The 13,676-nt window shown below is 39.8% G+C and overlaps 1 long non-coding RNA gene across 2 annotated transcripts in view; it reads right to left on the bottom strand.

Moving 5' to 3' along the window:
• Nucleotides 1-2,467: 2,467 nt before the first annotated feature.
• Nucleotides 2,468-13,676, bottom strand: part of LOC142600616 (uncharacterized) — a 49,034-nt gene continuing 37,825 nt past the window's right edge. For both annotated transcript variants that reach the window (XR_012834205.1, XR_012834206.1), the window contains 3 exons: nucleotides 7,387-7,455; nucleotides 6,134-6,214; nucleotides 2,468-2,709 (listed from right to left, as the gene is read on the bottom strand). This is a non-coding gene — a long non-coding RNA (uncharacterized LOC142600616). The remainder of the gene's footprint in view (nucleotides 2,710-6,133; nucleotides 6,215-7,386; nucleotides 7,456-13,676) is intronic.

The following is a 13,676-nucleotide window of genomic DNA, read 5'->3' as shown; positions in this document are numbered from 1 at the left end:
TTAAACCATGAAAAGAAGAAAAATTCTTTCCCCTCTCTTTTGTTTATAAAACATTTAGTACTTTTCCATGTAATTTAACCCATAATATTTCCTTTCAAAATTATCCAGTATGGATAGAAGCATGAAAATATTGTGGAAAGGTCCTGAGATGCGCATACATACTCCTTCCTGCCAGCTCTCTTACGGAGACACAACCTGTGGCAGGTGTGTGAGTACAGACAGCTGACTTGAAAGACAAAATCAAAATTCATAAAAAGGTCTTTTACCATGGTCTTGGAGGAAGTTTCAAAATCTCTCTCCTCCTTAAAGTTTAAGTCTAGATAGACTTATATATATAAGACATATATTAGTATTTTGAGAGAAAACACTACTTATTTTTAAGAAAAATAAATAGTTCATTCCTTTCATAGACTGGATCCAGAGAATGTGTCTACAGTATATTCTGTGCTTTCTGCATAGTTCATCAGTTATTTATGCAGAGCTCAGATTGGCAGTTTTGTATACATATGGCAGAAAGAGTCAAAATTGCCATTGGTTAAACGCACACAACTGTATCTAAATATAAGCCTAGAAAGTTAGCGGCTGAATATTGACATCAATCCAGTATTGGTCTGGATTTAGTTTCAAAATTTGGTCAAGTATTGTATGGTAGCATTTGGTCAAGTAGGATCCCATTTAAGAAGAACATTAGAAACCAATAAAATTAAATATAAAGGCTGTAAAATAGCTAAATTTGAAGTACAGGAAAAGCAAAGGAAATATAGATCAGTAAAGGAGAGTAAGAACAGTAGAAAAGTGAGAGCAATGCACAACGAATGTTTGAGATTTTGGGTTGTTCGTTAGCAAAAATGTTTGGATTTTGTTTGTTTGCTTGGGTTTTTTAAACTCCAGCAGTCTGCAGAACATCCAGTTTGCAACTCCAGCAAGCAGATTGTTACATGCTCTTTTCAAATGCTCATATAGTGCATTTCAGCATTCAGTTTGTTCAAACTGTAAAGGACAGACAGGTTTGTGATGTGGTACCCACAAATCAAAGCGAACCCTCCTTTCCAAATACCTCCCTTCATCTTTCATTCACTCATTACACTCGGGAATACCACTACCACCAGGGAAATATATTTATTACCTACTTTATTTTAGAGAAGGATGTATTGGTAACATATAATGTTAACTCTTTGACAAAACAAAGTTAATATTCTCTCTCTCTTCATTTCACATTATTAAAACTTTAATAAGCTGGTGGAAAAAATTCCCTCATCCCAGCTGGAGGCAAATGTAAAAAAATATTCTTTTCTGATACAAGTTTAATTTTTTGTCTTTCCTGAGATTTTTTTTCCTTCTTTTTAACAAATAACATCAACATTTTCTTAATAAAAACCCCTGCTATTTTCAGAATTTTTGCACATTTCTGGAAGGAATAGACTAATTTGGGAGAAATATTTTAGCATGGGCAACAAAAAAATCTGAAAATTTAAATATTCCAACTTTAAGATACAGAATGCGGAAATTTCATAGGAATCTCAGCCCTTTTATAGGGATTGCTGCATCTGAGCTGGGCACAGCTATTAGGAAATGCATTTCTATGGAGCTAATTTATACTAAACAGGCTCTGCCATGAGTTTGGAGTATTACTAAAGTTGCCTCAAGCAAACACTAATTAGAAATTTCTTAATTTTTCATTATTTTTCCTTAATTTCTTTCACTTTTCCTTTTTCTGGGTTTGTTTTTTTTTTTTTTTTCTGGTTGGTTGGTTGTTTTTTTATGCTTTACCTGCTGTCATATTGTAGTACTTTCTTGAGCTCTGTTTCTTATGTGAAATCAATTGCAAATACTCTGTTTTAAAAGCTCATAGTGAAGAGAATCAATAAAACTGACTGTTAATCACAAGCATATTTTTATGAATCAGCATCTTCTAAGAATCACAGAATGGTTTGGGTTGGAAGGGACCTCAAAGATCATCTAGTTCCAACCCCCTGCCATGGGCAGGGAAACCATCTACTACACAAGTTGCTCAAAAGCCCATCCAACCTGGCCTTGAACACTTCCAGGGAGGGGGCATCCACAGCTTCTCTGGGCAACAGTGTCTCACAACCTTAACAGTGAAGATTTTTTTCCTAGTATCTAATCTAAATATACCTTCTTTCAGTTTAAAACTATTACCCTTTGTCCTGTCACTACACTGTCTGATAAAGAATCCCTCCCCATCTTTACTGTAGGGCCCTTTAGGTACTGGAAGGCTGCAATTAGGTGTCCCCGGAGCCTTCTCTTCTCCAGGCTGAACAATCCCAACTGTCTCAGCCTGTCCTCATAGGAGAGGTGCTCCAGCCCTCTGATTATCTTCATGGCCTCCTCTGGACTCACTCCAACAGCTCTGTATCTTTCTTGTACTGGGGACTCCAGAGCTAGATGCAGAACTCCAGATGGGGTCTCATGAGAGCAGAGTTAGAGGGAGAATCATCTCCCTTGACTTGCTGGTCATGCTTCTTGTAGTGCATCCCAGGACACAGTTGGCTTTCTGAGCTGTGAGTGCACATTCCTAGGTCATGTTGAGTTTTTCATCAACCAACACCTCCAAGTCCTTCTCCTCAGGGCTGCTGTCAGTCCATTCTCCATCCAGCCTATAGTTGTGCTTGGGATTTCCCCAAGCCATGTGCAGGACCTTGCACTTGGCCTTGCTTAACTTCATGAGTCCTTAGAGATGAGGCAGACCTGTAGTCAAGACAAGGCAAGTCAGCAAGGCAAGGTCAGGATCAGCAAGGTTCAAGGCCAGGTCCAGGCATACCTACAGCATAACCCAGGCAAGGACCAAGCCTGAACTGAAATTCAGCTCTTGAGCCAAAGGCAGGTGTTGCATGAGTGAAGATCCCAGATGAGACTTCTTATAGGTCGTTCTCACACAGCTCATTTCACAAAAGTCTGATCCAAGTTTACACAGTGGCACCATATCTGAGGTGACCTTGAAGACTGTCAGTTAAACTGCTGGGAATGGGGAAGACACTGTAGGGCCTGCTGGTGCTCACAGGGTCATGGCACAAGTCCTGAAACTCCTGCTGACAGGTATCTGTGCTGATTTTGGCTGGGATACAGTTAATTTGCTTCATAGTAGCTAGTATGGTGTTGTGTTTTGAATTTTTGACCAAAGCAGTGCTGATAAGATGGAGATGTTTTCATTACCACTGAGCAGTGCTTACACAGAGCCAAGGCCTTTTCTGCTTCTCACCCCACCCCACCAGTGAGTAGCTGGGGGTGCACAAGGAGTTGGGAGGGGACACAGCCAGGACAGCTGACCTCAACTGACCACAGGGATATTCCATACCATATGACGTCATGCTCAGCATGTAAAGCTGGGGGAAGAGGAAGGAAGCGGGGGATATTCAGAGTGATGGTGTTTGTTTTCCCGAGTCACCATTACACGTGATGGAGCCCCGCTGTCCTGCAGGTGGCTGAACACCTGCCTGCCATGGGAAGTGATGAATGAATTCCTGGTTTGCTTTGCTTGCATGCGTGGCTTTTGCTTAATTTTTTTTTTTTCCATTATCAATTCTCTCTCCCATCCCACTGGGTGAGAGGGGGACTGAGCGAATGACTGTGTGGTTGTTTTAGTGCCTGCCAGGTTAAACCACAACAGTATCGTACTCTAGGTTCAACAAGTGTCACTATCTAAGACCCACTTGATTCCAAATGTGCTATTTGGAGGCAACTGTGAGTGACTCCGTGGGGGCTCCCATACCACCAGCTGATACTCTTTGAAGTGCTCTGCTGACTCCACCAGCATTAGAAATGCTGGAGGCAAAGGTTGGTGAAAGTGTCCTACTGAGTTATGCCAAAACTCTGAAGACATTACTCTGCTACACAGACCCTTAGTGAATTACAGCATTTCTAAATTTAAATTTTAATTTCTTCAAGTGTATCTCTAAATTCTTCCTGAAGGAATATTAAGAAAAGTTTATCTCTTGGTAATGCTGTGTATCTAGAGATAGACCCTTGCAAAGCAATGGTACAACACTATGGATCAACAGAGAGAGAGAAGAAAGGGCAAATCACAGGTAGACAGACATGGAAAAGTAATAATTAATGTTCTGTGTCCACATCTGAAAAATTATTCTGTAATCTCAATTTCCACCTGTAGATTGTTTTGATTAAGAAATACATTACAGGTGCACCAAGACTATAGTTAGTGATAGGTATAATTGGACATGCCTATTGCTCGGTGAGTAGAAGAGCAAAATCAACATCTGCAGTCCTAGCTGGAAACAACCTGAGCATAGCCAGGGTTCCAGCGTTCAGTCAGGAGCAGCAAAGGAAGGCTGGCACATGGCCCTCAACGCTGTTACTATCGACATATGTTTCTATTATAATGAACGTCAAGCTCATTTAGAAAAAAAAATTGCATCTATCAAAATTAAATGGCCAGCTGAATGTTTTCTTGTAAATGGCCTTTGGGATAGATTTTGGCCATTTAAATGTTACCAGTGAAATATCTACATATGTTAAATAGATTGAGTGGTCTCTCTGAAGTCTGTCTATGTCAGCAGTTATCCTATTTCCTCCCTTACTGAAGACCAGAATTGGAAAATGAAATATATAAGCAAGCTTATGAAGCTATGCTACTTTCAGCTCACAACAGGAGTCATAATACAGATAGTTTATGTGGCATCGCACACAGCTGAGGAGGCCAAACCACAGATCCTGCAGCAGGCAAATGCTGGAGTTTTTCTGAGGATCATTCTCTAGATACTAGTGAAGCTTTCCGAAATTATTCCTTTTATCTTTCTGCTCTTGTTCTCTGTGCTCCTTATCTAAATAAATAAAATACTTAAATGCTTGTTACCAAGATTAGTTTCATAGGCTTCAACAGTCATATCTAACGTTTAAGTTGAGTGTGTGCCTAAGTGTTTTTCTGAATTGAATCATAAGATTGTCTCCAGGGCAGATGAGCTGATATTCTGTAAGCTCAAACCCCCATGTCATTAGGGGTCAAAATTCAGTCAACATCAAGTCTATAGTGTGTATTAAGTATAAAATGTTACAAAATATATAGCTTCTGAGTACAATATCTGACTTTTGTTTCAAGAATGCAAAGATGGAAAATATTTTGATCAAGCTTACTTGTACTATATAAGTATTGATTTTTTTATTATTATTTTCTCTTTTTTTTTTTTAACGTTATTTCTTATGCCCATACAGTTTCTGTCAAGAAGCTAGAGGTAACATGCTAATAAAATACTACAGGATGGAGCATCAGGAGGAAGATATTCATATCTAAAAGACTTTAAGTCTAGTCCACCAATTCCACATAGAATGTAGACAAGAAGCAACCTGCCAAGTCACAGATTTCTAACAATCATCCACCTGCCCCCTAAGACATCTCTTCCTATTTCTATTTTTGCACACAAAGTTTTGTTGTGAGTCTAGTTATGGCAGAATAAAAAATGCCAGTATGACATTTAAAGTTAAAATATCTAGATATTGCGCTGCAAAAATGCTTCAGAGAATTTTCAGCTCCTCATTGACTTTTACCATCTATGTTAGTTAAAATCAAACATTATCCAATTAAATAGTTTCCAAAAGCAATGAACAAAAATAATGAAAAAGTCCAATTTCTTGTATAGCTACATTATCTGAAAACAACAAAATAATAAACAAAGGTATATGTGAGGTATTTCTACACATTTACAACTGGTGAGAAACCAGACTTTTTTTTTTTTTTTTTTTTTTTTTTTTTGTGAATTATTGAATCACTGCTGTTTTCCTTAGCCTTGTTCTCCAAGTCATAGGGAATTAATCAAAGAGCTATATTGGTAGACAAATAAAGAGAAAATTTGTAGAAACCCAATATTGAGATTTTTGAGTAAGCAATGACTGATTTTATTATTACATCGCATGACATACACTAAATTTCCTCAAATCAACAGGAAATATATAGATTTTGCCTGGTAAATATCACTTTTTACTCCTGTTGCTCGAAAGACTAGAACTTGAAAGAATGAGTCACGACCATGAAATTTTAGAAATTAAAGAGGATTCTTTGTTGCTATATATTTGCTTAGGAACTGAAAATGTCTTTATGCAAGGCTCAGCTATGCCAGAGGCTTTGCATATTACTCACATAGTAATAGGTGACTATACTTACATAGTATGGCGCAGTGTTGTTAAAGGCATTGAAGAACCATGAAGATTGGTGAGTTTTAGTTCCTCCTATCAGTAGTGAGAACTATAACACAAAGTGTAAAAGTATAGAGATATCTCTTTTAGGTAAGAGCCAACAATTTTCCTCAAGACAGACGAGATGATTTGTACTTTCCGTATCAGTCTAGCTAACTTACTTATAGCACATATACTGCTTTTATGAATGAAGAATTTCAGAGCGGCTACATATAAAGATGTCTTTGGTATGACATGATTTGAGAGGCTTTACTAGTAGTGTACAAACTGGAAACAAGTCACAAGACTGAGAAATGGAATCCAAATCATCAGACAAAGATCTTAATGTGGTGCAACATATTTGATCCATACAAACACACGATTTGCCTCTGTAAAAAAACAAAACCTAACAACTTTCTCCCACGAAAAATTCATCTGTATTATTGTATTATAATGTCCTCCATATTTACAGCAGCCAAACACAGTTTTCAGTAGTGTTAGAAACTGTAAACTCAGCGAAGTCCCTATTGGACTTCAGGAAGTCTCCAGAACATCTTTCATGGGGTCATAACTCCACTTGGGGAACAGCTTTTGTGGTACAGCACATGTGTGAATAAAAAAATGGGATTTCCAACTACAGAATATAATTTTTTGTTTAAGCTTTATCTGATCTGCTTTCAGTGGGTTTTGGCTCCAGTTGTCTGATCCTGCAGAAAGAGTAGTTAATTAAAAGAATTCTGAGCACAAATAGGTTCACAATATTCTATCAGAAGTCAATGACTACAGCTTATGGCTGATCCTTAATCATCTGCATTTCCTGCTTAATGAAATAGGACACAGCATGAATTCCAAAATAGCCAAAGACTAATTTTTAACAGTTCTGGAAATGAATGTTTTCAATTATTTACCAAAGACATAACAATTTACATATTTCTGATTTTTTATTTTGATATACACGTCTCAAAGGATTTTTCATCTAGATAAGTCATTCACAAATGAAAAATGAATGCCACTCAGTCATACTCAGTTCTTTGAAAGAGAGTTTAGTCATGCACATTAGCATCTATGTATTCCTTGTCATTCACAGGCATTAAAGACAAATCCACTTCTACTTAGAATTCAAGGCTGGAAAACCCCTGCCTGTCCAGTCACTGCACAGTTTCCAATCAGTAACCATTATGCAGAGTGATGCTTTTCCTCCACATCTCGCTCTTGATATACACACATACACCAGTCACTCACTGCTTGGGTCAGAGACCTGGAGTCAAACTTGCAGTCTGTCCAAGACGCTGTTGCGGATGGAGTCATGCACTTCATTAGTAAGAGAGAAGAACCAATGTATTTTATTGATATAAACAGTGAGTTAACAAAGTTCAAGGGTAGGCGGGACAGTGGTTTAACAAGATTTGATGGCAAGGTACACTTGATCATTTACTGCATAGAGGACAGGGTCAGACAAAGCTGCCAGAGAGATCCTCCTGTCGAGTCATGAGGTTCAGAAAGGACCTCCTTGCTTTCTAAACTCCATCTCAGATAGGAGTCTAGGTACAGCTGGATCCAGTTCTAGTCCCAGACTTGATCAACAGGTTGTGTCTAAAGGAATACGTAGGCACAACCAATCCTTCATATCACTTAGTGAAGATTTCAAAGTTTAGTATCCTATTAGTCATTTACCAAGGATCTGTTGTGGCAAGGAATCTCTCATGGCAAGGAACCTCCCAACATGGAGGAGCAACTTTGAGAGGCATCCTCCTCAAAGGGAGATCCTGGCGTGCAGCCCACTCCATGCGGGAGAGCTCAATGGGCTCTGGGCTGTTCACTATTTATAGAGTAAGATGACTGACTCATAGTCATGTTTGCATACCAGCAAGATGCCTGGGTTGCTGCTCCAGACAGCCATGTTGCCATCTGTCCCCCAAAGTCCAGGGTAAGCCAGATGCAGCCATCATGACCTCCACTGGTGGTTATGGCTTGTGTTGGGTTTGTGTGGCAAGGTTTTGGTAGCGGGTGGGGGCATGGGTTATAGGGGTGGCTCCTGTGAGGAGCTTCTAGAAGCTTCCACAGTGTCTGGTAGAGCCAATGCCAGCCAGCCCCAAGATGGGCCCGCCCCTGGCCAAGGCCAAGCCAATCAGCGCCTCTGTGATAACATATTTAAGAAGGTGGGAAGTTTTTTTTACATCCGGAGGGGGAAGTGCGGAGATGTAGCATCAAGGTCAGTGCAGGAGGAGGGGGGAGGAGGAGGCGCTCCAGACACCGGAGCAGAGATCCCCCTGCAGCCCGTGGTGAAAACCATGGTGAAGCAGGCTGTTCCCCTGCAGCCCATGGAGGACCGATGAGGGGGTGTAGAGATTCCACCTGCAGCCCGTGGAGGACCCTACGCTGGAGCAGGTGGAGGTACCCGAGGGAGGCTGTGGCCTGTGGGAAGCCCGGGCTGAAGCAAGTCCCTGGCCGGACCGGTAGGCCCGTGGAGAGGGGAACCCACGCCAGGGCAGGTTTTGGTGGCAGGACTTGTGACCCCGTGGGAGACCCATGCTGGAACAGTTTTCTCCTAAAGGTCTGCACCCCATGGAAGAGACCACGCCGGAGCAGTTCGGGAAGGACTGTAGCCCGTGGAAGAGACTCCATTTTGGAGCAGGGGAAGGATGAGAGGAGTCCTCCCCCCGAGGACAACGAAGCGGCAGAAACAACGTGCGCTGCACTGACCGCAACCCCCCCCCCCCCCCCCCCCCCCCCCCCCCCCCCCCCCCCCGCCGCTGAGGGGGGGGGGAGGTTTGAAGCCGGGAGTGAAGTTGAGCCCGGGAAGGGGGGAGGGGTGGGGGAGGTGTTTTAAGGCTTGATGTTACTTGTTTTTTTTTCATTGCTCTATTCTGTTTAGTAATAAATTAGATGAATCCCTCTTTCTAAGTTCAGTTTGTTTTGCTCGTGATGATAATTAGCTCTCCCTGTCCTTATCTCGACTCGAGCCTTTTGTTAACTTCTCCTCCCCATCATGCTGGGGAAGGAGTGAGTGAGCGGCCGCGTGGCGCTCAGCTGCCGGCTGGGCCTAAACCACGACAGTCCTTCAGCAGGTTGGGAAGGGGGGGAGCACACTACCACAGACACCCATATAAAGAGTCTAATTTTCAATATCTACAATAAATTACATGAAGATGCAGGCTATGGTTAGGAGTCGCTTTTCCTGAAAATCAACGTTTAGAAGAGTCATCTTGTCTAAGATGCTTGTTAATCTTAGAAATTACTAAAATGCCTGCTTTTTGGATTGAGCTCCTAAAAGAAACTTGTATGCACTTGTCTTTGAAAAGTTTCCAAACGATTGACCCAGTGGGCCAAGAAGGGAAAGAAGAATGTTAGGATAAAGAATAAAAAATTGTTATCTGTCTTCAGTAGGACACCTAACCCCTTAAAGGTAAAAAACACTGGTCTCATACCATTTCTACCCAAAAGGTCAACTACATGCAGAATGCTAACTGTGTAATCAGCGCACCCTGGTATTTAAAAGAAGTAGCAGAAAAAGGCCTCATTGTTATACTCTTCATAATGAAATCATGGAAAAGCATTATTTCAAAAATGATTACAACTAAGCTTTGCTGAACCACTATAGGTAGAGGGTTCAGTGTATGGAGAGATTAAAGCCTTGTGCAATCACTGCCTAGAGACCGCATGTCATTTCACATCAATTGGCATGATGAATCTTTTACATAATGTGAATCACAGTCTAATTGTGAGTTTGATTGCATCTACTGTTGTTCTGATCACACAACCTCAGCACATAGAGGTGAACAGGGAACTGAGCTATTGTACAGAGTTAAAGGAAGAAAGAAAGCTGTGTAGCATGAAATGAAAGTGACATCTCACAGGATATATATTACTAAAAGTTGCTGAGCAATTTAACAACTATGTGTAATATATATATTGACATCATCAAAAAAGGCAATTAGAGGAGCATCTCTTCCACCAATAGAAATATATCATTTCAGAAATCAGCAGCCTGCTGCCAGGAAGCTCAGACTGGAAGCCCTGTTGTCAGTGAAGATGCATTTAAGACAATAAACTCTCCATTAGTTGCAATACAGGCAGAATGTAACTAACCCAGGATTCTCAGAAGAGCTGGCAGAAAAAAATTGGTACAATATGCTTCGAAGATATTTCTAAAGATCAGGTTCAGTCGTGGATTTGTCATAAATCACATTGCAAAACAAAGAAAAAATCGATCCTCTATGGATCTATGCTTCTATTACCATAGTAGCTGAGACATACAAAATTTGTAATGCATTTATTTCCTATTACCATTACAACGACTGTCTTCACTTTATAAATGTAAAATAGAATATCAGTTAAATAATCAGTTAAATAATCAGAAACTTGTCCTAGACGCTACAGAAAATCTACAGAATAGCAAGTGATGCTATCCAGATGGTCAAGTAGCACTCTAGCACTCTAGTTACTGGATAGGTGCTGGACTCTAGCCCCTACTTGCTTGTCAGTGAAGCATGTGGATATGTGGTACAGGGCATTATTACATTCATTACAGAATGTAATTCTATTTCTCAGTCTTGGAAGAAGAAGATCTGCCATCTAGGACTATCCAAACTTTTACTAGGATCAAAAAGAGGTCTGATCATCACCACTGAAACAGAGCCATTTATTTCAGATTTTAGGTAGGATGCTTCACATTCAAAAGCATTTTAATCTTAGTCTTTGCATGACAGTCTACATGCAAATTCATTGTGGTTAGTACTGATTAGCTCACCTTCAGAGACCTTAAAGCATGGAAAAATAGTGAAGAAATTGCTGGGTTTGCCCAGTCAATTGCTATAGTATCTATCTCACTGTTACTGTATTTATTAACGTTTTGCCTAAATCCTTCCCTATATTTACATGGAACCTCAAAATCTGCAGAACCTGGATTTAGGAATGACAGGAGAGTCAGCAAGACATTGTAGGGGAACAATCAACAAATCTGTGTAAGGTGGGCAAGAGGAATGCCCTGGAGACATGCGACCATAAACCTGTCTTGCCTTGAGAGAAATTAACAAGATTGCAAAATGACGTCACAATCAACTTTCACAGGGACATGTTTCTGCTTTTACTATCGATTATAATGTTCAAGACGGAATTCTCGGTCCCACAAGAGCTTTAATGACACTAAATGTGGCTGTTACCCTCTTGTCTTTCACATATATGTTTAAGGCAACAGGGATTTATTTTTTTTATTTTAATCTCTTAGGGGTTTTCTACAAGGCAACCCACTTTTTCTCTCAAAGTGATTACAGCTAAAGACCAAGGAAGTCATTTCAAGCTTGGATTATGTGTAGGTGGTTGGTTATGGGTTTATGTTGCTTCAGTCTGATTTTAGGTAGATGAATGAGTAAAGCATTTGAAATGTTTCTAAAACAAACAAATATCAATAGAAATAAATACAAGTCAAGGGTTGGCATATCAGTTGACATAAATCATAACTCCAATGATGGAACTATGCCATTTTACCTCTGCTAGACAACTGTTCTGAGGACCTTGGAAATAAACTAGCACCCAGTGCAAAAGTATGCTATGCCAGCAAATTCCTCTCTTATAAAGTTGATAGCTTAGCTTTATAAGCTCTAAATGTTTATGGGGCCAATAAAGATATTTGCACTAAAATTACATTTTTAAAAAAAGAAACTCTGATCTAGCATCTTTCTGCTAGATGCCTCTGCTAGGCATCTTTCTAGCCTACATTTGAATGTTTTTGATGTGCTGACAGTCAACCATACTACTTTGCCCTTAACATTTTCTGACCCACTACGGGCTATAATTTCATGTAATTAAGTTGTGCAAATCTGAGAATGGAATTAACATTGTTCCTTGGGGATTTGGGGTCTATCTGTTAACAGGAAATTAAAATTAGAGCATCTCAGTAGTCACTACAGTGCACATTGAAGTTTACTTGGGAACTATTTGGCAAGAAAAAGTATACTGCACTACATTTCACTGTTTAGAATCCAAATATTTAACAGATGGAACATATAAAATTTTGCAGATTACTAGTTTTGAACTCTTTTTTTCTGAGGTACTTCAACAGAAGTCAGAAATAAAGCTGATAACAGTGAGGTCCTCCTTCTCAGTTATCCTACTATGAGGACTTAAAACCAAGGAAAATTTATATAACAAAAAAAATCGCAGGATTTGGTGAATACGAAAAGCAGAATATGGTCATGTAGACAGAGGGAAGAAAAAATTCTGGAACTGGGTGGTAAGAATGCCATATGAATGTCCCCTTACTTGATATCACAGATCTCAGGCACCAGCTTCGGTACGGTGGTTTTGAGATACAAAAGGAATGTGGTTAAGGTAAGAGACATTGCTGATAATGTGGATTTCATCAGGCCAGCAGCGTTTTTCCTCAATAATTTTATTGTCCCTGTCTTGCAAGGATTCAGTATCATGACGAGAACTGAAAGCACAGTCTTTTATCAGGAACAGAACACAGAATAGGCTAATGGGTAGAATAAAAATATAGGTCTGCCAAAAGTAATGACCTGAACTTCTGGATTTTAAGAGAGTTCAAATTTCCCTGAGGCAGTCTCCACTCTCCTCACATTAATGAAAAGCTTCACTACAAAAGACTCAGGAAATCACACAGGTATACCCTACAGAGCCTTACATCACAGAAAGATAATTTCTACAAAAGATATTATTACTTGTAAATGCCATTTGACTTGTCAGATACTGAAGGAAGAGTCATATGTCCAGCTGTAAACAAAGGCCACTCATTAATTAGTTTCCCAACACAAAAATACAATGAAATGCAAAGACAAGTCAGTGGCTCATGCCAGATGCCCAGGTAACAAATCACAGAACTGGACACATCTCGAACCATTATTGCTAGTATAAAAGCCATGGAGTTACTGAGAGGTAGCCAGTCAACCCAGACAGACTCATTACTGCAAGCAGCATTAAATTAAACAGTGGCATAAAGAGTCACACAATATCTCAAACTCTAACACATTGATAAGCCTATTACTTAAGCAAAATACTGCAGAGGACTGTGTGTGTGTGCCGGTGTGCATGCATTTAAAGTACTACACGCACAGGTCACTCAGACACTGCATTAAATTCAATAAATTAAACATGAATCGTTGGGCACATTAAATGAATTGCAACCCATAATCATCTAAGTAGCAACAAGGCATTCATTTAAACTGACCTAGATGGATTGTATAAAGAGTTATTAAATATAATGGGAATACAAATTACAAGTTAGAATCCCTGGAACTCTTTTCTGGTTGAAGGGATTTTTATAAGAAGTCAGTAACTGAAACTATGCATATGTCTGATATTGTGGGACCTCCTTCACTAGACACTGGCTTATTGGCGTAGTTTATATGCAAATAAGATAATGTGAGATCATAAATAATGTACCTGTGTGACAGTCCACTCTGAAATCCCATGCCTTGTCTGGGATAATAGGGTGGTCGAATACAGAACAGTACTGATGATGAGTCTATGGAACAGTCAGTTGAGTCAGGTATCTCCAGAATTTCAAAGTGGGC

Source organism: Balearica regulorum, chromosome 2, assembly GCF_011004875.1.
Source record: "Balearica regulorum gibbericeps isolate bBalReg1 chromosome 2, bBalReg1.pri, whole genome shotgun sequence".
Taxonomy (NCBI): domain Eukaryota; kingdom Metazoa; phylum Chordata; class Aves; order Gruiformes; family Gruidae; genus Balearica; species Balearica regulorum.
This window is presented reverse-complemented; position numbering and strand designations above follow the sequence as displayed.